General features: G+C 38.7%; 1 protein-coding gene across 4 annotated transcripts in view; it reads left to right on the forward strand.

The window, feature by feature from the left end:
- LOC148942250 (axin-1-like) overlaps positions 1–26,285 on the forward strand; it is a 155,493-nt gene that overhangs the window by 19,984 nt on the left and 109,224 nt on the right. The window contains exon 1 of one of the 4 annotated variants that reach the window (XM_089103537.1): positions 25,984–26,057. The exons of the other annotated variants lie outside the window; for them this stretch is intronic. The gene's annotated coding sequence lies outside the window, so the exon portion shown is untranslated. Of the gene's footprint in view, positions 1–25,983; positions 26,058–26,285 lie in introns of those variants that run through there. 4 annotated transcript variants of the gene reach the window in all.

The following is a 26,285-nucleotide window of genomic DNA, read 5'->3' on the forward strand; positions in this document are numbered from 1 at the left end:
ACCTTCGGGCATTCAAATACTGCAGCCGGGATATGCAAATGTAAGCGTTTTTTTCCTACCTATTATATAGAAATATCTATCAATTTCATCCAACTATTATAGGCCTTTTCCACATGCAACATTTTCGAACACTGCGTGAAAGTATATCTCAGTGGGAATATTGAATGATTTTTTCTCTCCAAAGGAAATCTAATGTTCTCCCTTTTGAATCACGTCAAGTGCATGCATTCGCCCTTTTGCTAAATTAGCTTAGTGAAGACAAAAAAAGGCACTATATTCTGATCATAGTAAGGTTAGATAATTTCTATTGCGATATAAACGAATGGTTTACCTTGCCTCTACAAATATTATAAAAAAAACTATATATCTGAATGAGGTGTGTATCATGAGAGGAGATGGATATCCTTTTCAAAATAATGTTTTTTTCCCCGGGCAGATAAAGAGTATTAATATGAAATTTTATTTGGAGGAATTTTTTGAAAAAAATGAAAACCTACTATGTCATGTTTTCACCCTTTTGCTAAATTAGATTAGCGAAGCCAAAAAAAAAAAAGACGCTATATTCTGGTCATTGTAAGGTTTGGTAATTTCAATTGCGATATAAACGAATGGTTCCCCTTGCCTCTACAAATATTATAAAAAAACTTTTTATCTGAATGAGTTGTGTATCATGAGAGGAGATGGCTATCCTTTTCAAATCATGTTTTTTTTTCACAGAGCAGATAAAAAGTATTAATATGAAATTTTATTTGGAGGAATTGTTTGAACAAAATCAAAACCTACTATGTCATGTTTTAGATTGTAAATATCTTATACTAATATAAGATATGTCGCGGGTCCGAGAAGCGTTGTGGGGCGGGGAAGAGTTGCGGGCCCGGGAAGTGCCACAGAGATGCGCCATGGGCCAGGGAAGTGCCACAGGGATGCGCCACGGGCCAGGGAAGCGCCATAGGGATGCGCCACGGGCCAGGGAAAGTGCCACGGATGGTCCGGGAAGCGCTGTGGGGCAAGGTTAGGGGGGGGGGGGAGAGCGCTGAAAAAAAAATAAAAAAATTTTAAAACTGAAAAAAAACCACCAAATTTTTTCCTTATATTTCATATATTAAGTTGGAACTTTAAGTTGTATTAACCAAATGTTATTAAGCAATAATAATCCAAATTTTAAAAGCAGTAGGGATGATTTGAACCCTTTGAAAATAAGCTATTTTTCATCTATATTGTCATATCTTAGATTATCTTCAGTTGTATTAACCAAATGTTATTAAGCAATAATAATCCAAATTTTAAAAACAGTAGGGGATGATTTGAACACTTTGAAAATAAGCTATTTTTTCATTTGCAGGTTGTCCTGGTTCCATACTCCCCATCTCCCCCCTGCTCGTCAGTTGGAGAAGGAGAAGAAGATGCACATGTGGAGCTCCCCAACAATTCACTCTGGGGTGATTTATATCAAATTTCAGATAATATTGATGAGTTTCTAGATGATTTTTTAACTAATTTAGATAATAGCACAGTTGAACCGGGGGACTTACCTTTGCTAAGTCCAAACACATTGCAAATTTTAGATTATTTTACCCGGTAATTAACCGGGAACCCTCCAACCTCCGATACCCTAACGACTCCACTTCTAACACCGGACGTGGAGCCTTCACCAGGTTTTGTTGACCAGCTGGGGGGTGGGGATAAGAAACAAGAGGGGGAGGGGGGTACAACTCTCTCAGACTTTCAGCTGTCCAACAGAATTTTACATCACATAGTTGTTTTCACTGCAATGTTTGGTGACCCTTTTAATTCGCTTTTGTCTGGTAATTTTGTCTTTGACCCTATAGAAATTGTGCATGCCTATGTAGACAAAATTCGTGCACTTCTGGAGAATCAAATTCAGTTGTGGGGAGGTAGGGATTCAATTAAGGTCTCCATTGTTCTAAAAGTTTTTTATTTGAATGAGGGAAAAAGCGAGGTTTATTATCATTTTATACATTCCGAGATGCGTTTGGTTTATTCAAATTTATAAAGTTTTGAGGGAGCTTTCTTAGATTGGGTAGATCAAATTATAACGCATCTCGAGAACTTTAATGAAAATAGTAGTGGGCCTCTAGTTCTTTTTATTGAAAATTTAAGCGTAAATATTTGTAAAATTAAGAAAGATTTTATTTTAAGAGGGGGGGCAGGCGGGGGATATGAAAGGGATACAGTTTTAAATTATAATCCAGATCTAGTAGGTTGTCAAGGTGTCCAGAAGATCTGTTTTGAAACAGGTCAAAAGTGTTTCAGATATGCTTTCCTCATCTCAGCATTCGAGCCTCTAGCTCGGGACGCTACCAAGACCAATTTAGACGTTTGGGTTGTACATGCGAAGGAAGGGTCCAGATTTCCCAGTTGTAGATTTTTCTTGTTTAGAGGGGAAATACCCAGTAACGCTTCGATCTATTGACATGTTTGAAAGGGCTAATGCTCATTTAAACATTGGCGTTACTGTGGTACAATACGAAACTGAATTTGAAGATGGGGTTCGTTTAAAAAAGAAGGGGGTGGTCTTCCCCGTAAGGGGTCCCTCAGTTGATTTGGTTAAACACTGGGTTTGGTTGTTTTACACACCACCTAGTCAACCGAACACAATCGGTCATTTTAACCCTATCACTGACATTAGTAGAGTTCTGGGGGGTGGTAGGGATCTAGGGGTACGTTTCTACTGTCCAACGTGCCTGTCACAAGTCCATAGTGATGTGAAAGTACGGGATCATATGAAGTACTGTAGACGATATGGCTACCAGACAGTAGAAACGGTTTCAGGGGATAGGGCTATTCTACGCTTCAAAAATTTTCAAAATACCCTTCTCCAGTGCAACAAAATATCTGTAGATTGTGAAGCTAAGTTAGTGGAGGTGAATGACCCCCAATATCCAAATCTAGTCAAAGAACATCAGGCTATTGCAGTGTCCTACGCCCACGCGCAAAGAGACAATTCTAACACCATGCGGTTGTTAGAAATAGTTGAAACATTGGATGAGCGGGACGAGTGCATGAACAAGGCATTGACTAAACTGAGTGGCACGGCTAATGGTGCTATTTCTCGTTTGAGAAATACCCATTATCCAATGGTGCTGTCTGCAGAGGATCGTCCCGCGATTAAAAATCAAAATCGAGGGGGGGTGGGTCAGGGAGAGTGTGCAGCGGGGGATACGGCCCCGACCGGCACCATAGAGAGGCGGCGCAAAGTCAGAGCGCCTGACCAGGGGGCGCAGGACCTAGCCTCGGGGGGGTAGTACGTTTAGAGTGGGTGCGCATCAATCATGTAATTTAAATGTTAGCCAGCAGTTTTTTATCCCTGTTTTTATTCATAATTCCAATTATAATTTAAAATTTATTTTACCGGCACTGGCTCGTATGCATAGGGAGGGAGGGGGAGTAGATTGTCAATGGGTAAATAGTTCATTTACCTAAAACATAATTCCCAAATCAGCCGAGACGTTATTGCTTCTCGAACTGAAATGGCAGGCAGTGGATAATGGGCATACGTGTTGGAATAAAATCAGGTTTTTAGATTCTTTTAGTTTTTTCCCCAAGGCATTGAGTCAATTGATTCAAGTGCAAAAAAGCGACAATTTTGATAGCTTTCCCTTGCTTAAACAGCACTTTCCAGACAGTGAAATGTATGACCTGTTGACCTGCAAAGGTATATATGCATACGATTATTACTGCTCTGGCGCACGCTTAAGCGAGGAGAAACTACCTCCAATTGAAGCTTTTTACAATTCACTGACCAACAGTGAATGCACAGCCGAGGAGTATGAGTTTTCTAAGAAGGTGTGGTCCAAGGGGATTTGTATAAATATGTGGGATTATTGTAGATTGTACATGGCCAGTGACGTTCTAATTCTGTTGGATATAGTCTGTAAGAACACAGACCAGATCTATTCAGAGTTCGGGTTAGATATAGGCTATTATTTTTCAACGCCCCATTTAGTGATGGATTTAATTTTAAAAATTAGCAGGGAGGAAATAGGCCTAATCACTGACATAGATCAGCACCTTTTTGTAGAGTGTTCATTGAGGGGAGGGTATGATTTTCATGAGGACCGTATCTTATCAACCGATCCGAGCGGACAAAGCAGCGGTGCAAAGTCAAATGCAGTGTTCTTGGATATGAACTCATTGTATCCCTCGGCAATGTCACACTACTCTTTGCCGTGTGGGAACTATCAATGGCTTGAGAATCCTTGTGAGTTTCCCGACATTACCACCGTCGAGGACAATGGACCACAAGGATGGTTCTTTGAAGTTGATGGTCACATTCTACTGAGGCTTCACGACTCAGTCAAAGATTTTGTCTTTCCCTGTATCAATCGACTGGTGAGCAGGGACTCTCTGAGCCCCTACAATCGTTCATTGGTTGAGGATATGGGGATGCACTGGACTCCCTCCAAACAGAAACTGATTGCTGATTTGGAACCTAAGGAGAATATCGTTGTTCACCATGTGCTTTTGCACTGGATGGTGAGCAACGGTTTCAAGATCACTAAAATACATAGGGTCCTACAGTTCAATCAGCGACCCTACTTGAAAATGTTTATCGATATTTTTGTCGATAAACGCTCGAGGGCAAATTCAAAGATGGAGAAGGACATGTATAAGCTCATTCTAAATTCAGCGTTTGGCAAAATGTGTGAAAGCGTACGGACCAGATCTCGCTGCAACGTCGTGACTGACCCTCTCGAGTGTGCACGAATTAGTGCCGACCCCAATTTTACATCGGTCACGAGCAGAGAGGCTGGCAGGGTTCTTCTACACAGACGAAAGCGAAATGTGTTACTGAACAAGAATATCGCAGGAGGCAGTTCAGTCCTGGAAATTTCCAAAAAGCTCATTTTGTCGTTCTTTTTCAATGTGTGCAAGGTGCACTGGCCACGGGAGGGGGAGGTTCAAGTTTACTATGGTGATACAGATTCTCTGCTGTTAAAGGTAAATGGGACTGAAGATTTGGATTTATTGGATGATTTGCAAAAGGGGGAACACATCAGCTCGCGGATGGATTTCACCAACTGGAATCCATCCCTCTACCCCGAGCTGGTGAAACGTCAAGCCCCCAACCAACTATTAATGTTAAAATCAGAGACGGGGAGTGATTTGATATCCAGGGGGGTAGACCCGGGTCCCAAAGTCTAGTGAGTTGAAACTCATAGTGGGGATGCAAAGAAGGCGTTTAAAGTGGTGCCTACACATTTTTTAAAGAACAATTTTAACATGAATGTCTACTGAGATGTTGTAGAAAGTAGCCCAGTGCCAAGAGCACAAGTGCTTGCAATTCTCTCTCTACAGTATAAAAATTATACTGTGAGAGTGGAGAAGAATGCAATGTCATGTATATCCGACAAGGTCTATGTGCTCGAGAATGGTGTGACTGTCCTACTCCCCGGCCACTACCGTATTTCAGATCGAGTTGAATGTATTGACTATGGCAATCAACTTGGTCTGGATAAATTAACCTAACCTGACTAACCAACTAACCACCCCTCAACCCTTCATAAATTAACCTTACTGAACTGTTCATCTACCCATCACCACTAACCCACCCTTAACTAACCTGTAGCAGTGGCAGTGACGACCACTATTCTTTTTCGCCCCGCGGCTCCCGGGGGGGGGTCCCTTTCCGCCCCCACCCAGGGGGGGGGGGTCCCGCCCGTGGTCGGACGGCCTTCGGCCCCGCGGTCCCCGAGGGGGGGGGGACCCCATTTTTAAATTCACCGTAATTTTCAACTGTGCTAGTTCATGTTCCCGTGTGTATTTTTTATTGTTGTATAGAAAGTGTTATTGTATAGAAAAGTGTTTAAGTTGACAAGAAAAGTGTTGTACATAAAAGTGTTGTTGATGATGAACAAAAAAGTGTTTTTTTTTTTATTGTACATAAAGTGTTGTATAGAAAAGTGTTTTTTTTTAAAGACAATAAGTGCTTATTTATAAATTTTTATAATTTACCTGTGTTCCTTTTGAATGCAAATAGAGTTTTCATTTTGACCACCGGAGAAATTTTGTCAATTGTTCTTGTTGAACAAGTGTTATTATTATTTTATCGTTATGCATGTTGACTGCAAATATTTGTTTTCATGCAGTGTCAAAATAAATACTGGCAATGAAATATTGTTTTTTTTGGTTCTTGAATAGATAGATCCATGGGGAAAATTGTTACTTATTAATGGAGAACATATGATTTAGAGTTAGTTGTAGTCTGACTGCTACGCCCAACAGCAGCATGTATCAATTTAAAACACCCTTCAGATCGTTTCTGTGTGGTCTGTCAATGTCAGGGAAAACAACACTTTTAGCTAAAATAATTCAAAATTGCGATAAAATGTTTTTGGAAAAGCCGAAAAAAATCTACTAGTGCTATAGTATATGGCAGGGGTCCCATGATAAAATAAAAGCTATTGCCACAACCAAACCAATACAATTCATACGAGGACTTGATGTTTTCAATAGTATTGAACCAAACTCATGGCTGGTTAGTGATGTTTTGGCTGACTCTATTGAACAGGTGTCATAGGAAATGCTACAATTGTTCACCGGACACTCACACCGTGAACACAGTTTCATTACCATAGTTCTAAACAATCTGTTTCATCAGAGCACATGTATGCGACCCCTTGCCGTGACTTGCACCGTCTATATTATCTATCGAGTCGTCGGGGATTAGATCGCGCGCATAAATATAAATAATCAGAAATAAACCCGCGCCCCTAAATTTATGTTGTCAGCGGACACTCACGTGACGATCAAGCCCAACGGTTACAATTTGTTTGATCTTAATCAGAGCACGCCCGAGGATCTACGTGTAGTCACCGACATTTTCAACAATGAAATTACAGTATATCTTCCGGTGAACAGTAGAAAAGACTAATAGTCGTCATTATGACACTGAAGAAACTACACGAACAACGGCATCTGTTTTCCGTTTTAAGCACTTCAAAACCGTTGATTAGGAAGGCTATACTCAAACATGGTGTTGACAATGATTTCATTAATCTAATATCTGAACTTTGTTTAAATTTAACTGTGGGAAATGTTCAACTACCAGATGTTTTTAGACAACAAAAAAAGCAACATCGTACCAGTTTCCGCACCTGGGATTTAAAAAAAATGTGAAAAAATTTTAAAATAACACGGCTCCTTCAGGCGGGCGGTAGCTTTTTCACACTTTTACTACCGATAATTGCAGGACTTGTAAACAGTTTTCTCTAGTGAGAGAGAGAATGGAAAAACCATATAAATTGACGCCATTTGAACTTGTCCTCTCGCCCATCGGACATTTTGAAGACAATCTAAGCAAATTCATTAATGATGAGAATATTGCCGATGACAAAAAACTACTTTTACTTCAAGATGCATTGCAACGTGTGGACAAACATAGACCATATCGTGAGAGACCTGCCACCGTCGTCACCACTGTTCCTTCTAAACAGGAAACATCTCAAGATTTTGCAGCACTGCAATCAAAGGAGAAGGACTTGAATTCGAGCGCATTGAAAATTGGAAACCTCTTGACTTTGTCCTATCGAGAACAGAGTAAAAGAGTATTATCTTATCTCATGTTGGAAACTGGTGATGAGCATCAAGTTCAAGTCGACTGCACAGGGAAACAAATTATAATACAGGGAAAAAGTTATAATCTAGTTGATTTAATTTGTGATATGGTGACGAATCGTAAAGGACTCTTATCCTTTGAAGATAATCTATACACCTTTCTGTGTGCAATAAACTTTCCGAAAAGTCTTATTGACAATAAGCAAATTCTAAAGAAACTACGAGAATATAGTCCACCAACAACAACACAATCATTTAAAAAATAATAAGATTCAATATTTGAAGATACTATCAGCAACGTCACTGATTTTGCAACACCTGTGGTTGCGAGTCAAAAGCAAAGACGATTTGATTCGCCCGCCAGTGTGCAAAAGGGGAGTGGACATTACACTACGTGTCTACGCTCGAAATGGATGAAGTTTTGAAAGGTGTCTATGAAAATATTGGTGAAGCGGGGAGTTTAACTTCACCCAAAACGCTTTCCAAAGCTGTCCCCAGCACCACCACCACATTCAAAAATGTAAAAGATTATCTAGAAAATGAAGCGCGTTACACACTACATCGAAATCACATGCTTCGCAGTAAACAATATCGACAAACTCAAGCCTTTTTCCCTCTTCATATAATACAAATAGATCTTTTAACTTTAGACGCACTTCAACGACGTCACAATGCGCCCTAAAAATATATTCTAGTGGCAATCAGTATCTTTCGTCGCTATGCCTATACCATTCCACTACGATCAGAGAGAGGTGTTGAAGCTGCTCGGGCCATTGAAAGTATTCTTGAACAGGATTTATATAGAAAAATTCAATCGGATCGTGGCAGTGAATTTGTTAATCCCCATGTACAAAAGGTTCTTTTGAAATATATTACAACACTTTATCATAGTCACAGCCCGATAAAGGCTGCATTGGCTGAACTATTAATAAGAACGATTTGTCTATTAATTTCAAGATATTGCACATTTAAAAATACATCTATTTTTATTCATGATTTAGATACAATCATGTTGATTTATAATCAACGACCACATCGATCTCTGTCCAACTCAAGCCCTCCGGATGTTCATTATAGTGAAAATACATTTGAAACTTTTCTAAATAAATACTCCCAGGCTGAAAAGGAGAAAAAGAAGAAGAAAGTCAAGTTTGGTGATAATTTTCTAAGGATTAGAAATACATATGTATTTGAATATGGGAATTATTCCTTTATCTTTGAACAATTTATTGAGTCTAAAATCCTGGACACCGAGCCCATAACTTATCGACTTCTATACACAAAGTATTATTAGAGTCATGTCTGCGTTTATGACTATGAACTGCAAAAAGTTGTAACACTCAGCGACATTCATAACATTGATAATATAATATAGAGTCTTTATCGACCGGGCCAGACACATTTGCTTGTTTACTGGCTCTGATACAACTCAGATTTTGATTCTTGGGTCAGTGCTGAAGACATTAACAATGCCCAATGATTTCTACGTGACATTCATGTCCAATGTTTCTGATCCTCTCTACAATGATTTGAATAGAGAAAGTGATTTTTGGATGTAACTCTCCCCCACCATCAAATTCGACGACGGAAAGTATGAAGTGGCTCTTGTCGACTGTATTCTCAAAAATACCCATGACATCCTGAGAAAGGATCGTAAATATGAAATAAAAATTAGACCCTATGATTGGCCGCCACCACCAAGTGAAGAAGAACAAATTCAAAAAATTAATTAGATGAATAATTAATCTATTGAACTACCCGACGAAGGCCTCACGTTAATGAATGATTGATATCGTACCATCAATCACATAATGTCCGGTCGTAAAAAGGGTGACTTTTCTTTCATAAAGTAAAAAGAATAGGGTAAGATCTATACTAGGTCGCTCAGTGCAGACTAGAATGTTATTTTAATTGGTAACCTAAGAGGCTTTCTTATTTTTAGCCTCAATATGAGTACCGGCAGGAGTTAGAGGCACACACCTTTCACTTTCGCCGACTCTCCATCTGCCATATTCACGGAACTCTTCATATGTCTCTACGCTTTGGTTGCGGAAACATTTTGAGTCGGTGACTCAAATTTCCCGCTCCAACGTGTTCATTATCAGAAAACAAATCAGGAGCATATTCATCACTATAATATAAAGCATCTTCAGTATATCCCCGTAAACACTTCCTATTTGGAACTCTGTCAGTTAACACTAAGAACCGAATTGGGTGATCCCATATCAATTTCAAAAGGTTTGGCTGTGATTACATGTCATTTTCGACCCATCGTTCAACAGCAAGATGCCTAATAAAAAAGTGGTATTCACTTGTCCTGATATTGACTGCTATGTTAATACTCTTGGCCCGAGACAACAGGGCAATGGAATGGACTACTACAGAGGTCGCTCGTCAATGTCTGGCTATGGTCTTGGCAGCTGGGTTGCTAAGCTCTTTCGCTCTTCGCTACCTTTGGCTAGAAAATATATCGCAACGGCTGCGACAGATTTTGCATCATCTGCGCTATACGATTGGGTCTCTGGCAAGGATTTAAAAAAAAGTGGTTCGGAAAATCTTAGTTCCAGTGCGCGAGCCCTTGGTGAGAGATTAAAACATAATGGAAAAGGTTTAAAAAGGTCAAGAAACAACGCATCACTCATCAGTCTCCGCTCAGGACGGAAACGTAAGACATCCCTTTTGTCAAAGAAACGAAGGAAAAAGCTGACACGTAGTGTAACCAGAAGTCCCAGGAAGAATAGAATTGTCAGATCGAAACTAGATATCTTCTCCTAAAATGTTCTACCTGCCGCATAAGGATTCCCAACCTTCAATCACCGCCTCATTGAACCTATTCTATGCTAAAAATGTTGATGTGAGTGTCAAGCATGGATACTATGAACAATTCTATCCACAACAACCCCTCTCCGATAATATCCACTTTCAAATTTAGTCCAATGAAGACTACTTTATGGATATGTCAACATTTATAAATTTGCAAATGAAAGTCCGGAAAACTGATAATTCAATGCCAATTCGGGCCGATGGAATATCCTATGAAAATTGTATATTTCATAATTTATTTCGTCAAATTAGTGTCTACATCAATGGCACGCTGGTGAGCACAAGCAACAATCTCTCAAATTATACGAGCTATATCCAATTCATGTTGATGACACCCAAGTCATATAAGGAATTGAGAGGCACTTCCAATGGTTATGAATATATTACTAAGACTGATAGTACAGATGCACTTAAAAATGCTACAACTAGTGAATTACATCTAGTTGGAAAAATATGTCATGAAATATTTAATATACCCCAATGGCTGCCGCCCAATGTTAAAGTGGATATAAAACTAACGCTTGCACCCTCCAATTATATATTCAGAAAAGAAATTGCTGCCAATCCTGATGTAAGTATCTCTCGCACCTCTGCAATACTTCATGTACGCAAACACCAGGTCATGAGTTCTGTTGCATTGGCTGTGGAAAAACTGACAGCCAATGGTCACAATATTAAACTACTTGTTTCACATACAATCACCAATTAACGTCATATTGCCATGGGCTCACGCACCTTCACAGATTCATCCTTTATCAATGGCGAAATTCTTTCGAAATTGGCTAGGGCATTTGTAAAAAGCGCCAGTGCAATTGGATCCTGGACTGAATGCCCACATAAATTCGAGATTTTTGGACTTTCATCTCTTGTGTGCAAAGTAAATGGTATCCCACTCTACAATCTATCTTTTGATAAATCCTATAGAACATTGTACGAGTTGACCATGCAAACCCTAGATCATGACTCTCAACTATTTGAAAATGGTATAACCGAAGATATGTTTGCTAAAACACATGGTGTCATTGTACTGGATTTGTCTGGCACAAAGGATATGAGTATAGTACGTACGGGGAGTGTGCGTTTAGAGTGTACATTTACCGACCCATTGGCTGAGAGTATTGCCCTAATCTAACTAAATCAATATGAAACCTATTGGGAAATCACTCCCGAAGGCAGTGTTCTACTAGACTTAGCGCCATGAACACCAGTCAAATAATCAATGTATTTAATATGGACCCCTACATGTCTCAGTACAAATCCTATTGTCTGCCCTCGGACTATCTTGGAAAAATTCATCGTGTCAACAATACCTTGATTATTGTTAATAGTAGTCCGTCGACTGTGCTGACGGGTCATTGGCTGTGCATCTTTCAAACAATGAAGACGATTGAATTTTTTGATCCTCTTGGTCTACCCTATACATTCTACACGACTCACATCAGCAAATATATTGAGAGCAGTAGAAAAACTATTATTCAAAATCTAAATAGAGTGGAGGATCTAACAACTTAAAGCTGCGGCTTCCATAAGCTACTATATTTGTATTCAAATATTACGGAAGAACTTCACATCAGTGTCTCTTTATTTTTGATGACACTCCTAGCCTAAACGACTTTATAGTAGAAAAAATCCCTACTAACCTCTATGTTTCTTATATCAATGAACTAAGATCAAGGTACTTACAAATTGTAAGTGAATTTGTTTATTAATAAAATGCGTATATATATATACAACAATGTCTTTAAATCTACACTTTAGATTTTTTCATCTTCGAGGTATAGGCAACTGTCGTGAACCACTAATGCCGATAAATCATTTGGATTCACTGTATATTGATCTTGATTGAGTGCAAAGTCAGAGTCACATTTTATACAGTACAATGTAACTTCACTCTTGTCATATCTCTTTGTATAGTCAATGATACTATTTGCATTCATATTATGAAATTCACGAGTTTCAATCTGTCTATTTGAAGCAATATCACATACAGTGTTTTCAAGTGGTGAATCACATTCCGTCACTGCCAAATAAAAATCACTTGGTTTATAGTCATAGTAGGTGGTGTCGTCAAAGCGATGACGTAGAAAAAAGATTGTCTTTTTACCCCAACATTTTAATCGTAGACCAGAGCTCTCATCCAAGAATACTTAAAAGCCACGATGATACCACTCTCGTAGAAATAAACTAAACTCACGTGTGGGATTCTTTACAATCGGAGCGGGGTAAGTATTCTCCCACTGATCACATTTATGATAGTGACAATTGGAGCACAGGTGCCCTCTAGGATGAGAGTCACACACCTCCTCAAGACATGAATTACATCCTTTAATTTGTACTGCATAGCCTCTATGTAATTTACAAGGATTACATAATTTACACTTTTCACTATAGTCATCAATAATTGTACAAGTCTCACATTGATTCCACCTGCCAAGAGTGTACATGCACAATGGACATATATAGAACATTTTTCGGTTTCTGATGTCAACTCACTCACAGCTAAAACGAAACTGATCCTCTTCGTTCGATAAATTCAACGAGATGGAAGTGATGGGAGAGAGGAGTAGCTCTGTGACGTTAGCACTTCCGAATGATGGGGGGAGCCATCTACATTGAATCCATTGGCAATGTTTTCAAAAGTATGTCCACAATATGATTCTGCTTTGTTCCAATTAATATATCAATAAATTGAATATAAGTATTTGAGTCATATTTTAAAAGCTTCATACAATAGTCTAATGGGGGTGAATCACTCCTCCTTATATTTTCGAGTGTCCCCCGACAAGAGAATATCCTGCGTTTAAGTGATAACTTGAGAAAATCATCATCCAAAATCAAATGTTTTTCCATAAACACTGGATTTGATCTAATTCTCTCTTTCTCAAATTTATTCATTTTTCGGTCCTTTCACTGCGACTGCTGACTCTAGACTGACCCTGATTCGTTAGCCATAACCAGAAAAGAAAGAGAACATTTTCGATTTCGAAACAATTTTTTGAATAATTACAACAACAACAACATCAATAATATAGCGCATGTAGAATCAGCGATACTGTTTATTGTCTTTAATATGTTTCAACAATGCAGTTAAAACACATTGAAGTCTATTCACATGTGCTATATCAACTTTTGCGGCAAAACATAATTGATCCTGCATTTTAAATTTGCTCTAGCATCTCACATATCATGCATATACTGCATCCCATTCCAGACAAAGCCGTGATCCTTTCGTGATTTCCACCGCAATGCTTGGTGCTCTTGTACTATTATCATCAGCTCCACCATCAACTTCTAAGAGGGTAAACATTCCACTCATCACCATCGTCAACACACACACACAAATATATATCCAAATGAGTGAAGTAAAACTGTTCTTCTTCTTCTCACTCCTTTGAATTTTATTCACAGAATAATAAACCTATAGCAAAAAGACCTTCCTTATAGGCCCAGCCGCCGATCATTTTTAACCGACTCGCTGATTGGCTGAGAAGGGGGATGTAACCGACTCGCTGATTGGCTGAGAAGGAAACACGTGATCTAACTGTTTCCCGTTATCGGATCAATAAAATTCCCAATCGATTACGCAATCAAGTTCTCGGAAATTCACTTCCCCCTCGAGTCCTAGATCAATAACACTGTTCCCGTTAGAATTCAATGCGCATGTGCAACCTTCGTCCCCCGAGTTATTACACATAGAAACAACAAATAAATCGATCTTGGAAAAAGAGGTCATTGAGTGACTACGTAATCTTTCTCCCAAGGGACTCTATGACCATATTGTTTCATAATTCCCCATGCTCTTGAATCAATAATTCCACCATCGATTATGTAAATCACCCCTCATGTCATTCGCACGTGATCAAACAATAACAACATCAGATCGATTGACCTTGACACACCCACATTAGACTCGATCGATAATCCTTGAATAAATTATGTCCCGTCAGCATTAAACTAAATTGTAGATGGCAGCACATGTGTTCGTTCTGTGCTGGTACCCCCTCCTCTACTTAGATCTTGTTTCAAAAATTTAATTCCCATAATTTCAGCAGGATTTTAACCTATATAGATAGTTTTTTCCTAAATATAAGAAATAGATTTAGAATTCTTTAAAACCTTACAGATCATTATTGAATGAAGATATGAGGCTCCAAACACATTCCTTATGTCTTTTTGAACAGTGGGTTTTATTTCTAGAGTTTACTAGCAATTTATAGTATGTTTATATCACTGTCATAAAACAAAAATTTCAAAGGTCAGTGCCCTCTAGAGGGAGGGGGGGGGGAGTAGAGGCAGATACTTAAAAAAATCCTCTTAGGGCATCATTGAGGCTCTGTATCTGTTGCTGAGGATATCATTAATATAACCTGACTATTTTGTATTTCTCTAATGCAAGTTGCATTTCTCTAACTAAATAGTCACCAAGGAAAGTCACTTCAGTTGAGTCCTAAATAAGTTTTTTTTTTTCTATTATGGAAAGTAGCTGAGTGAGGTAAATGAAGATTTCATGAATAAATTCAGGGCCTAAAATGTAACTCAGGAAGGTGTTTTCAAGCTAATCTTGACTCTTCCCTTATTTCTACAGCTTAAAAGATTATATTAAGACGGGTCTATGGGCCTATATATCTGAATATTGAGTTATACATTAATTTTGGGCTTCCTACCTACCATAATTACTTAGGTCCCGACGATCCCCATTGGAAGTTTTGAGGCTACACCTCCTGCTAGCTCACTTGTAAGGGCTTAGTACATTATTTTATCAGGCGTGGTACAGGATAACTAGGCTAACTTCATGTCGGAATCAAGTGACATTGAACGTCAAATATCAATGACGTCAGCAGGATTTTAAGCCACATCATAGCTTTTTCCAAATTTAAGAAATGTTTTCACAAATTTATTTATACTTTATAAGACAGGGTTAAGCCAAAAAACATTTACCCTTTGCCTCGTTTGAGTGGTAGATTTGTTTCTTAAGATTCCCAGGCTTCAAGATTGTCCAGGATTATCAATGGTTGGTGCCCCTTGGAAAGAGGAAAAAGTGGACGTAGATATTCCCTAGGCATGGTTGAGACACTGGACCCATTCCTGAAAGATTCAATTAGCTAACTCAACTACTTTTCAAGATAGCTTAAAGCCTCTGATGGAGAATATTGCTTCCATTTTTACTGACTGCTTCAATTTGACTAATAATTAGTAGAATGTCTGCTCTTCAAGAATCTCTGCTTAGAACATGAGTGTCAACAAAAATAAGTCATTGATGAATTTCTTAGCTTGGCATTGTTTCTGCTTTCTCGAGTTTTTTTTTTTTTTATGAGTCCGTGAACTAAGATTAGAATATTGGAGTTGGTTGGCTGGTTAGCCAACCATCAGGGTCAGACCAAAAACAGGTCGTCTTCAAATAGGGTGGGAGGATTTTGTAAGGAAAGATTAAAGCAAATAGGAAATTCTTGGGAGAGTATATAGAGGGAGGTTTTGAATAGATTGGGATGGAAGAGGAGCATGCGTATCTCTGTTGACCTGAGGTTGCTTGGTGCTGCTGTGAGTTGTGGGGGACCGCTGTCCCACCAGAATTGCCCCCCCCCCCATTTTTTTATTCTTTTTTATTATGAACTTGTCAATTTGGTCGATTAATGTTGCCCTTGTCACATTGGCCCCTCCTCCCCTCCCTAAGATTTCGCTCTAGATCCGTCTGATTATGGTCTCTTTACACAGATTGTTTTAAAAAGGGTTCCATTGTAACTGAACCACCGTGTAACTGAACCCCAAGCAACTGAACCCCAAGCAACTGAACCCCTGTAACTGAACCACCGTGTAACTGAACCCCCGTGCAACTGAACCACCGTGCAACTGAACCCCCGTACAACTGAACCTTTGTGCTACTGAACCCTCATGAATCTGAACACCCTTTAAATGAACCCTCGTTCAACTCCCCCCCCGTACAACTCCTCCCTCGGGCACCTCAACCCAATTCAACTAAACCCCCGTGTAACTGAACCACCCTGTAACTGAACCCCCGTGCAACTGAACCACCGTGCAACTGAACCACCGTGCAACTGAGCCACCCTGCAACTGAACCCTCATGCAACTCATCCACCGTACTTACATTGGATAAAACACAAGTTAGAATCTTTACATGTTCAACCTTGTTGGAATTTGTTTGCTTTTTTAAGTCTTTATATAAATTACATTCAAGAGGATTTATAAAAATGCTCTGTTGTTGTCACAACAACAAAGAAAATCGGACGTCATAAGCTTTTAATTCCGATTTATTTCTCTTTTTATGTCTGTTAAATGGGATTCCTTTCATCCTGTAACTTTCTACGGATCTAAGCGTTTAACCCCTGCCCCCGCTTAAAATTTCCCCTCCTTCACCCACGGAAACCTCATCACCTGGAAAATACCCCCCTTGTGGAAATTTTGGTTTTCAAAATTTAAAAATCTTCTTTGAGTCGTGTGATTTTTTAGTTTAATTGAGAAGTTCCAAGGGAAGTGGAAAAGAGGACCTTATGTGTTAATCTTCCCCCCCCCCCTCCGTAAAAATAATGTCCTCTCATGAAAAATCCTCCGGAAAACCCCCACACAAAAAATTTTCGTATGTTTCCAAAAGACAAATACTATCTGTAAGCAACAGACATATCAAAGGTACTTAAAAAGGAACCGAAATTTCTGCAATAGGGTGATCTGATTGTTTTGTAGCTAGAAAGAGAGGGAGATACCTCAAAGGGTGCATTTTGATGCCAAAACATCTCAGCTCTCAATGAGCCTTCAAATAAATACAGAATTAGGTCTAAGGGAGAGACGACAGGAGGAGGGAGGTAGAAATTGTTTGATAATCCCCTGGCATTTCTAGTCTTTTTTTTATAAGCCGAAAAGTGATTGGAGACTAACCAACCGCAAGAGGTTTTTTTTTTGGGGGGGGAGGATTTTCCGAGGGTAAGTATTTTCTGGGAGGGGGGTATTTTCCGTGAGGTCTTATTTTCCGCGGGGTATTTTTCTTAAGGGATGTTTTTTTGCCGGGGGGGGGGGGTGATAAACGGCGGCTCTCACCGTCTACATACTGTAATTTTTTTTACCACTTTGCTTATTTTGTTGTTTTCATTTTGTGGTATTTTCTACACTCGTAGTTGTTTATCGTTTGGTTTGAAAAAGGTTAATTACCTGCTTCGGTGAAGTCGTTCAGTTGCACGATGGTTCAGTTGCATGGCCGTTCAGTTGCACGATGGTTCAGTTGCACGATGGTTCAGTTGCAGGGTGGTTCAGTTGTACGGTGGTTCAGTTACACGGGGGTTTAGTTACATGGGCGTTCAGTTAAATGGGGTTGAGTTGCATGAGGGTTTAGTTAAATGGGGTTCAGTTACACGAGGGTTCAGTTGCACCGTGGTTCAGTTACACGTACACCTTTAAAAAGATTTTAGTTTTAATGATTGTTCTTTTATATATTTTTTCATTTGGTTTTACTGAGGACGGCCCTCGGATATAGGGTGTTCATTTAAAGTTCTCATTACACTGTCCTATCCTCCTGGGACCTGGTGTCCACGTCTGTGGACACCCCCATAAAATATTTTTTGTGCAAAGGCCTCGCCATCTAGCAAAGATTTCGTTGTTTCAACGTGCTTTTTGGACCTGGAAAGCCATCTTCGATTTTTTTCAGAAAGTTTCTGCGACTTTTAGTGGTGTTTTTACAAACTAGAAAAGGCTAAAATAAGGAGATGAAAAAAAGCAAAGGTAAGAAAAAGAAAAAAAAAGAAAGTGGTGAGAACGAGTTCTGAGAAAAATCAGGTGTACTCTCTTGATTGTAGACAGTGCTTAGATTGTTTTAAAAGCAGTTAGTTTGATAAGTGCCATCTTGTGGAACTTGGAAAACCTCCATGTCCACGTCTGTGGACAGGCGGTTCCAATCGAGTAAAGAGCTAGGGTTGATTTTTCGTAGTTCAAATCTTGATTCTAATGGGGATAGCAGAAGCCAATGATTGTTTTATTTACTAAATTGGCAACAACCTAGCCGCCACTCACCCATAAGAAATCGCCACCCCCGTAAAGTGTCCCTACCCCCCCCCATTCGGTCTCCCATACCCTTTTCTTCCTTACATTATAAAAAAAATTAATTCCCGTTTTTGCAAATAAAATAAAACAAAATAACAACCCGTAAGTCTGCTAAAAATTAAAATATTTTTTATATATTATTTTTTCATTGTTGAATATTTGGTTATTTTATTTGTTACCCTTTTTATCTTTTTATTTTATGACCTTGAAAATATTTTATAGTTATGACCTATATTTATGACTTTTGTATTTTGTGTTTTCTGACTGTTACATGTCGTGTTTTCGTTACAGTGGTAACTTTGTGTTGCTATTTTATTATTTTGTTATTGTATTTTTTTTTTAATCAGAAATGCAAATTTTGTCCACTAGGGTTTGTGATAGTTCTTTTGCCAATCTCTATCTATCTAGCTATTAGTTTCAAGCTTACTGAACCTGTTCCTTTATTGTAGTTTCCCTTGATGACGCCCTGGGAATGCTCGATGAGAGTGACCTGGACTCTCTGATTTAGATGATGATGAGGAATGGATAAAAAACCACTCCTTGTCGTCTTCAGACTGTGATGGTGAACCAGCTGTTGCAGCCATTCCGTCATCAAGCAGTTATGCTGTTCTTCTAGATGTTGAAAATGAAGAATCTGATGATGACGTACCCTTAGCAACCCGTGCCAAACGCTTGAAGGCTGACAAAGTAGCAGCAACCTTGTCCTGGAGGAAGTCTCGGCGGTTCGATAATCATCGTGGCCCGGACATGGGCCCCGCTCATTTCCAGGACCACGACGACTGGAGTACAGAACAATTCTTTTTGCAATATTACCCGGAGAGCTTCTTCGAACGTATAGCTTTTTGCATGAACTACAACTATCAGTTGGCCCACCACAAAAGCTTGAATGTAACTCCAGACGAGCTGAAAAGTTTTGTTGGCATTGTCATCCTGATGGGTAAACTCAAGTTTCCTCGGATCCGCATGTACTGGTCTGGGAAGTTTAGGGTGGATGCCATATCACAAAAGATGACTCGAGACAGATTCTTCACAATCCGGTCGAACCTGAAGTTCGTTGTTTATTCAGAAATCTCAGACTAAAAAAAAACAAAATATAGGCTTTGGAAGGTGCAGCCGATCCTTGACAACTTCAGGAATATCTGTCTCCAGTTGCCACGTGACAGGAACTGTTCAATTGACGAATAGATGATACCCTTCCAGGGTTTGTCGACTCTCAAGCAATATGTACCCAACATGCCCAATCCAGTTGGATTAAAGACTTTTGTCCTTGCCAGCTCCTTAGGGCTGATACTTGACTTCCAAATCAACCAGGGAGCCACCACCCTGGGAGAAGAGATGGTAGCACATAACTTGTCAGCTGGGATCGTACTGCGCTTGTCTGAGACCATACCAGAAGGTACATACCTCTATTTTGACCGATTCTTCTCGTCTGTTAAGCTCCTCGACATGCTGGCTGAAAGAAAAATAAATGCGACCGGAACTATCATGAAGAACCGTTTGGGTGCCAACGGCCCAACGCTTTTTACCGAAACAGAAATGAAAGAAAGGGCAGAGGAACCTCTGTCATGTCTTTGCGCTCAGATAGAAAAGTAGCCGTGACCCAGTGGTATGATAACAAAGTGGTTCTCCTGTCTTCAAACTGCAAAGGTATAGAAGAGGAGACAGAGGTCAAACGGTATGACAAGCGCCAGGGGTCTTACGTGCAGGTCAAATGTCCACAAGTAGTCTCCGACTACAACACCTACATGGGTGGGAAGTTTCTGGTGACCTCAAACAGCTCATTGATCTTCGTTTCAACGTGGCCTAGTTTTTGTTCAATTCTGGAAGCTCGGAGTCACGAGGTCAAGAAAATAGCAACGAAGAGCCATTGGGTGAAACTCAACACCGTGTTTTGAGTGAGAAAAAGAGGCCAATCCCTCCACCATATGCCAGAGCTGCACTGCATCTACCAGAATTTTGTGACTTGGCGAATGCAGCCCGATACAGAAGGCCTGGATGCTGCAAAAGGTCAAGACGGATGTGCTCGCAGTGTAAAATCATTCTCTGCTTGAAACGAGACAACAACTGCTTCAAGAAATTTCATGAAGAGTAATGTTTTGTTTTCAACGTTTTGACATATCTTTTTTAATAGACGAAACAGATTTTTACTATACTTTTAGCTTAATAGGGACCCAATGTCTACACCTGTGGACATCCTCCAGAGGGAGGGAGGGGGGTCAACTTTTTTTTTTAGTTGATCAATGGTCAAAATGATTTTTGTTTTTTTTAAGTCAACTACAAAGAAATGAACATAATCAGAAAAGTATTTCTATGGTCAGGTCTCAGGAGGCTATAGAAAAAATTCCCTATTCTTCTACTTGTATTTTGTTGTTTAAGTAGTTTTTTCCAAAATAATAGTGAAAACCACTATTTTAATTTCACTTGATTGGTTTCTTAAACTTAACAGGTTTTTTTTTTATAGCTAATTTTTCGTGCTTAAAACCCATGATGAAACTGACCTCTGATATTACATTTTTCAGCAGTTTCTCAACCAGTTTCTACTGAATGCTACAGTTTTTATTATGGTATTTTTTGTTATCATTTAGTAATATGAAAAATTCAGCAAGATTTCTTGTTAGCATATTTGTTTTAAGCAAGATTACTAAATATTGAATTTCAATGATAAAAAAAAATGTAAGGTCAATAGCTTGAGAAGAATTGAACACAGTTTTACATCGAAACCATAAAATGGTTTAAAACAAAATTTCGTGTGAAATTGGGTAGAAAATACAGCCATAAATAAATAACAGAATGAATAACTCATTCCGTGTAGGTAATTTCCTACTTGTAAGTCTTGAAGGACCTGATACAAATGTGGTTCAAGCTTTGTTTAGAGGCCAGGAAAAATTCTGTGAACCATACTTTGCCAAGCCACACCTTAATATGGACTACCCTGCAATGAGATACGTTTTTTTCTTCTGCCCAATGAAATTTTGTTCAAGTTTGTTTTTAGTTTGCTTGGATTATTATCCAAGGTAATAATTTAACTAATTAATATGTTTCCGTAAGCCAGTTTAAAATTGCTCCTAACAATTTCCATTTATTTTTTTTAGCAATTGTAAACAATGTCATTGATAATTGTTAAAGAGTTTTGAGCACTAGATTAAAAAAAAAATTCAAACGCAAATATGAACCTTGCAAATTTCACTATTAAAAAATGTTGTTGAACTACTTTTGGATTTGGCAGTTTTAAATTATAGTTTGACGGTTTTTTCTGAAGTTTCTAATCTTTTTTGTATACTAAGGGTTCCATTTCAAAAATTTCTGCAAATTATTCTTTAACATATTATTCGTAATGATTTTTTAACTGTCAGTACTTAACGTTCTGTAAGATAACGGAAGTTTATTAGCTACAAATTAAACAACAGAAGAAGGCATGCAATCCCTCAAGCTTTTCAATTAAGGCAAACACTGGGGATATGAGCTTAGAAAGTCATACCCTGGCCTCGACATAGCTCTACATTTATTTCTGAAAGTTTCATTTATGTACCTCATAAATTTTCCCATTTCTATTTTATTTGCCTTTGTAAGTCAAACATGACAAACTTTTATGGACCCCCACCCCTCCTTTGCACAGGGTACTGTGCCTTGGTAGAGCTTTAAAGGCAAAACTCTGCTGTTATCCCTATGCACCAGCTTTTGTTTTCCAGCAGTACCAAGGAATTGTGCAAGGAATTTTGTGGGAGTCATAAATATCCCCAAAGGTACCTAAATATCTGTGAAAGTGGAGGTAGGCTGACTGACCTTGAGCATGGCATGGCTTCCAAAGCTGCAGTGGCTTTTGGTGTTATTGTGGTTGTCCATGTTCTTCTTTCTTGTCCTGGAGTAACTGAAGGTTACTCCTTCTGTTATTTTTTTAATTAAAAAAAACTTTTTTCACAAAATAAGTTTTTCAAAGAAAAGTAAAGAACTCCATTAAACCAAAAATGAGCAAAAATGAAACCCAAAATGAACATAAATTACAATAAATAACCGAGTCAAACACAAAACGAGCAGAAATTAACAGGAGTAAAAATATAAATATTTTTACTTTTATAACTTTAATAAATCAAATAATATTAACATTCTGATTACTAAATATTAGTATATGTATATTAAGCTGGCAATGCACATTCATTTGTATTTTTTTCAGTAAAGTGCAAATTATGTTCTGGACTTGGGAAGGCATAGGTGTTTTGAGCCCTACTCGTGTTAATTTCTACTCGTTTTGAGTTTGACTCGGTTATTTATTGTAATTTATGTTCATTTTGGGTTGTATTTATTTATCGATGCTGATTTGTGGTAGTTTCACGCTAGGTATATTATTTGATTTTATTTTTGCTCATTTTTGTTTTAATGGAGTTCTTTACTTTTCTTTGAAAAACTTATTTTGTGGGGAAGGTTTTTTTTAATTAATTTCTGCTCGTTTTATATTGACAGTCTTTTCAGGGAAAAAGAAACTAATTCTTTGAATCTTTTTGTTTTTTTAAGACTTTATAGTTTGGCCTGCTATTTGAATGCTGGAGAAAAATTTTCAGCAATTTTTAACAACATACACCCTTTTAAAAATTTGGATACAAATCGTAGTGTTCAATTTAGTTTCATACCTCCTCTAGTTGACCTGAAATAGAAAACTTGATACCATTCGCAAAAAAATCTGCTTATTTTTTTTTTTGATAGCTTGGATGCACTTACGCTATTTGGATTTGGTTGAATTTTAAGACCAGAAGTAGCCCCAAAAGTTTGAACATAATACCCTCAGTCGTTCTTGGGATATTGCTGAGATGCCTTATTAGTAATTAGCATTAACACAGTGCATTTTGATTTAATTTTATGGAAAAATTTAGTTTTTAAACATAAGGGGCAATGGGAGGGGGGGCGGGGGAGGGGGATTAGTTGCCCTCCAATCACTTTCGACAAGTAAAAAGGGCATCAGCCCTTTCTATTTTTCAATCGAATCAGCCCTTTCCGAAGTTCATACGACAACTCCTTCGATACGAAGTGCCCTGGTCTAAACAAAAAATAAAAGAATAATACATTGTACCCACATTGGTCTTTGTAATAAGAAGATCAAACCTTCTGATCTTTTTCGACAATGAAAGAGAGCCAGATGTTTTTGGATTTCCAGTCAAGTGAGCTTATTTTGAGTTTCTAAGACAACCCTTTTCATAAAACACTTATATGCCCCCCAAGATTAAACCTCCAACCCTTACCCTAAGGGCTGTGGGGGGGGGGGTGTCATCCTCAAAGAGCTAATTTCCAGTACTTTCAACTGCGTTAAACAAAATGGCTATCTCAAAATTTTGTTTGGATGTGTTTGGAGAAATGGCGGGCGTGAGAGGGGTGTTAGTTGCTCTCCAATCACTTTCAACTGTTAAAAAAGGTACTAGCCCTTTCAATTTCCAATCAAATGAGCCCTTTGAAGTTTGTACGACAACGCTTTCTATAAAAACCTTATATGCCCCCGTTACAACTCTTGTGCTGAGGGCTGGGGAGGGGGTTGTCATCCTCAAAGACCTAATTTCCAGATCTTTCTACTACATTGAACAAAATGGCTATCTGACAATTTTGATTGGATGTGTTTGGGGGAATGGTGGGTTTGAGAGGGGGGTTAATTACCATCCAATCACTTTCGTCTATTAAGAAGAGCACTAGCCCTCTCAATTTCCAATTGAATGAGCCCGTTTTGAAGTTTTTACGACAACGTTATCTATGAAAATCTTATATACCCCCAGGGCATAACTTACAATCTTTGCCCTGGGGACTCTTGGGGTCGTGCGAGGGGGGTTAATTACTCTCCACTCACTTTCGACTATTAAAAAGGGCACTAGCCCTTTCAATTTCCAATCAAATGAGCCCTTTTTGAAATTTCTACAACAACTTTCTCTATAAACCTCGTATACCCCAGGGCATAACTAACAACCCTTGCACTGAGGGCTCTGAGGGGTTATCATCCTAAAAGACCTAATATCCTGAATTTTAGACTATGTTGAACAAAATGGATATCTCAAAATTTTGATTGGATGTGTTGTGAGAATTGGTGGGCGTGAGAGGGGGGTTAGTTGCCCTTCAGTCAATTTCGACTATTAAAAAGGGCACTATCCCTTTCAATTTCCAATTGAATTAGCCCTTTTTGAAGTTTCTACAACATCGCTTTCTATAAAAACCTTATATGCCCCCAGGGCATGACTTACAACCCATGTCCTGAGGGCTTTGGGGGGGGGGGAGAAGGGTTGCAATCCTTAAAAGAGCTAATTTCTAAAACTTTCAACTATGTTAAATAAAATGACTATCTAAAACTTTCAACTACGTTGAATAAAATGGCTATCTAAAAATTTTAATTGGATTTGTTTGGGGAAAAGCTGGGCGTGAGAGGGGGGCTAGTTGCCCTCAAATCACTTTCGACTATTAAAAAGGGTACTAGCTTTTTGAATTTCAAATCGAATGAACCCTTTTTTCAAGTTTCTACGACAAAGATTTCAATAAAAACCTTATATGCCCCAAGGGTATAACTTATAACCCTTGCCCTGACGGTTGTGGGGGAGTGTCCTCCTCAACAACATATTTACTATCTAGAAATCAACTACGCTGAACAAAATGATTACCTCAAAATTTTTATTGGATGTGTTTGGGGGAATGATGGGCGTGGGGAGGGGCTAGTTGCCCTCAAATCAAAAAACTATTTAGAAGCTCACTAGCCCTTTGAATTTCCAATCGAATGAGCCTTTTTTGAAGTTTTTACGACATCGCTTTATATAAAAACCTTATATGCCCCCAGGGCATAAATTACAACCCTTGGCCTTAGGGCTGCGGGGGAGTGTCCTCCTCAGAAACATAATTTCTCTCTGGAAATAAACTAAGTTGAACAAAATAACTATCACAAAATTTTGGTTGGATTTGTTTGGGAAAAGGGTGGGTGTTGAAGGAATGTTAGTTGCCTTCAAATTACTTTTAACTATTAAAAAGGGCACTAGCCACTCCAATTTCCGATTGAATGAGCCATTTTCGAAGTTTCTACGACAACTTTTTCAATGCAAAGTGCCCTGGTCTAAAGGAAAAAACATATAAATAATACATTGTGCCAACACATTTCTTATAGGCCCCCAGGGCATAACTTAAAACCCTTGCCCTGAGGGTCGTGGGGGGTGTCTTCCTCAAAAGCATAATTTCTAACCGGTAATCAACTATGCTGAACAAAATGGGTATCTCAAAATTTTGATTGGATGGGCGTGGAAGGAGTGTTAGCTGCCTTCCAATCACTTTTGACTATTAAAAAGTGCGCTAGCCTTTCCAATTTCCAATCGAATGAGTCCTTTTCGAAGTTTCTATGACAACTCCTTCTATACAAAGTGCCCTGGTGTGGAAACCAAAAAAAAAAAAATATATACATTGTACCAACATCGTTCTTAGGCAGCGCTATTGCGCTGTCTATGCTTACCCAGCCTTCGACCCGACGCTGTGACACGAATTGAAGTTAATAGTGATTTAGCAGAAAACTTACTCTTGTTTTGCAGTTTAGAATACAACTCCACTTAAACTCGGTGTGGATGGACCATGCCTGTGGATGGAACAAGAGGAGAAGGATTTTCAATTAATTAAGTTAAGTTTCCTTTGATTTCAAATATAGTTTGTCCGTAGGGGAATTTTCATTATCAATGGAAATGCTCTTATAAAAGAAAAATACTCTTTAGATAATTCTCTTAAATAAATTTACCCTTTTCATTTTCTGGTGGATTTGCTGCCATATATATAAAGGTGCCTACAATATTTCGGGTTCTTCTTGCTATTGCTTCTAACCATACCTGAGGGGGTTAAGTTAAGGA

The sequence above is a fragment of the Artemia sp. Qi Xiang Cuo genome, chromosome 17 (genome assembly GCF_049724085.1).
Source record: "Artemia sp. Qi Xiang Cuo chromosome 17, ASM4972408v1, whole genome shotgun sequence".
Lineage (NCBI taxonomy): Eukaryota > Metazoa > Arthropoda > Branchiopoda > Anostraca > Artemiidae > Artemia > Artemia sp. Qi Xiang Cuo.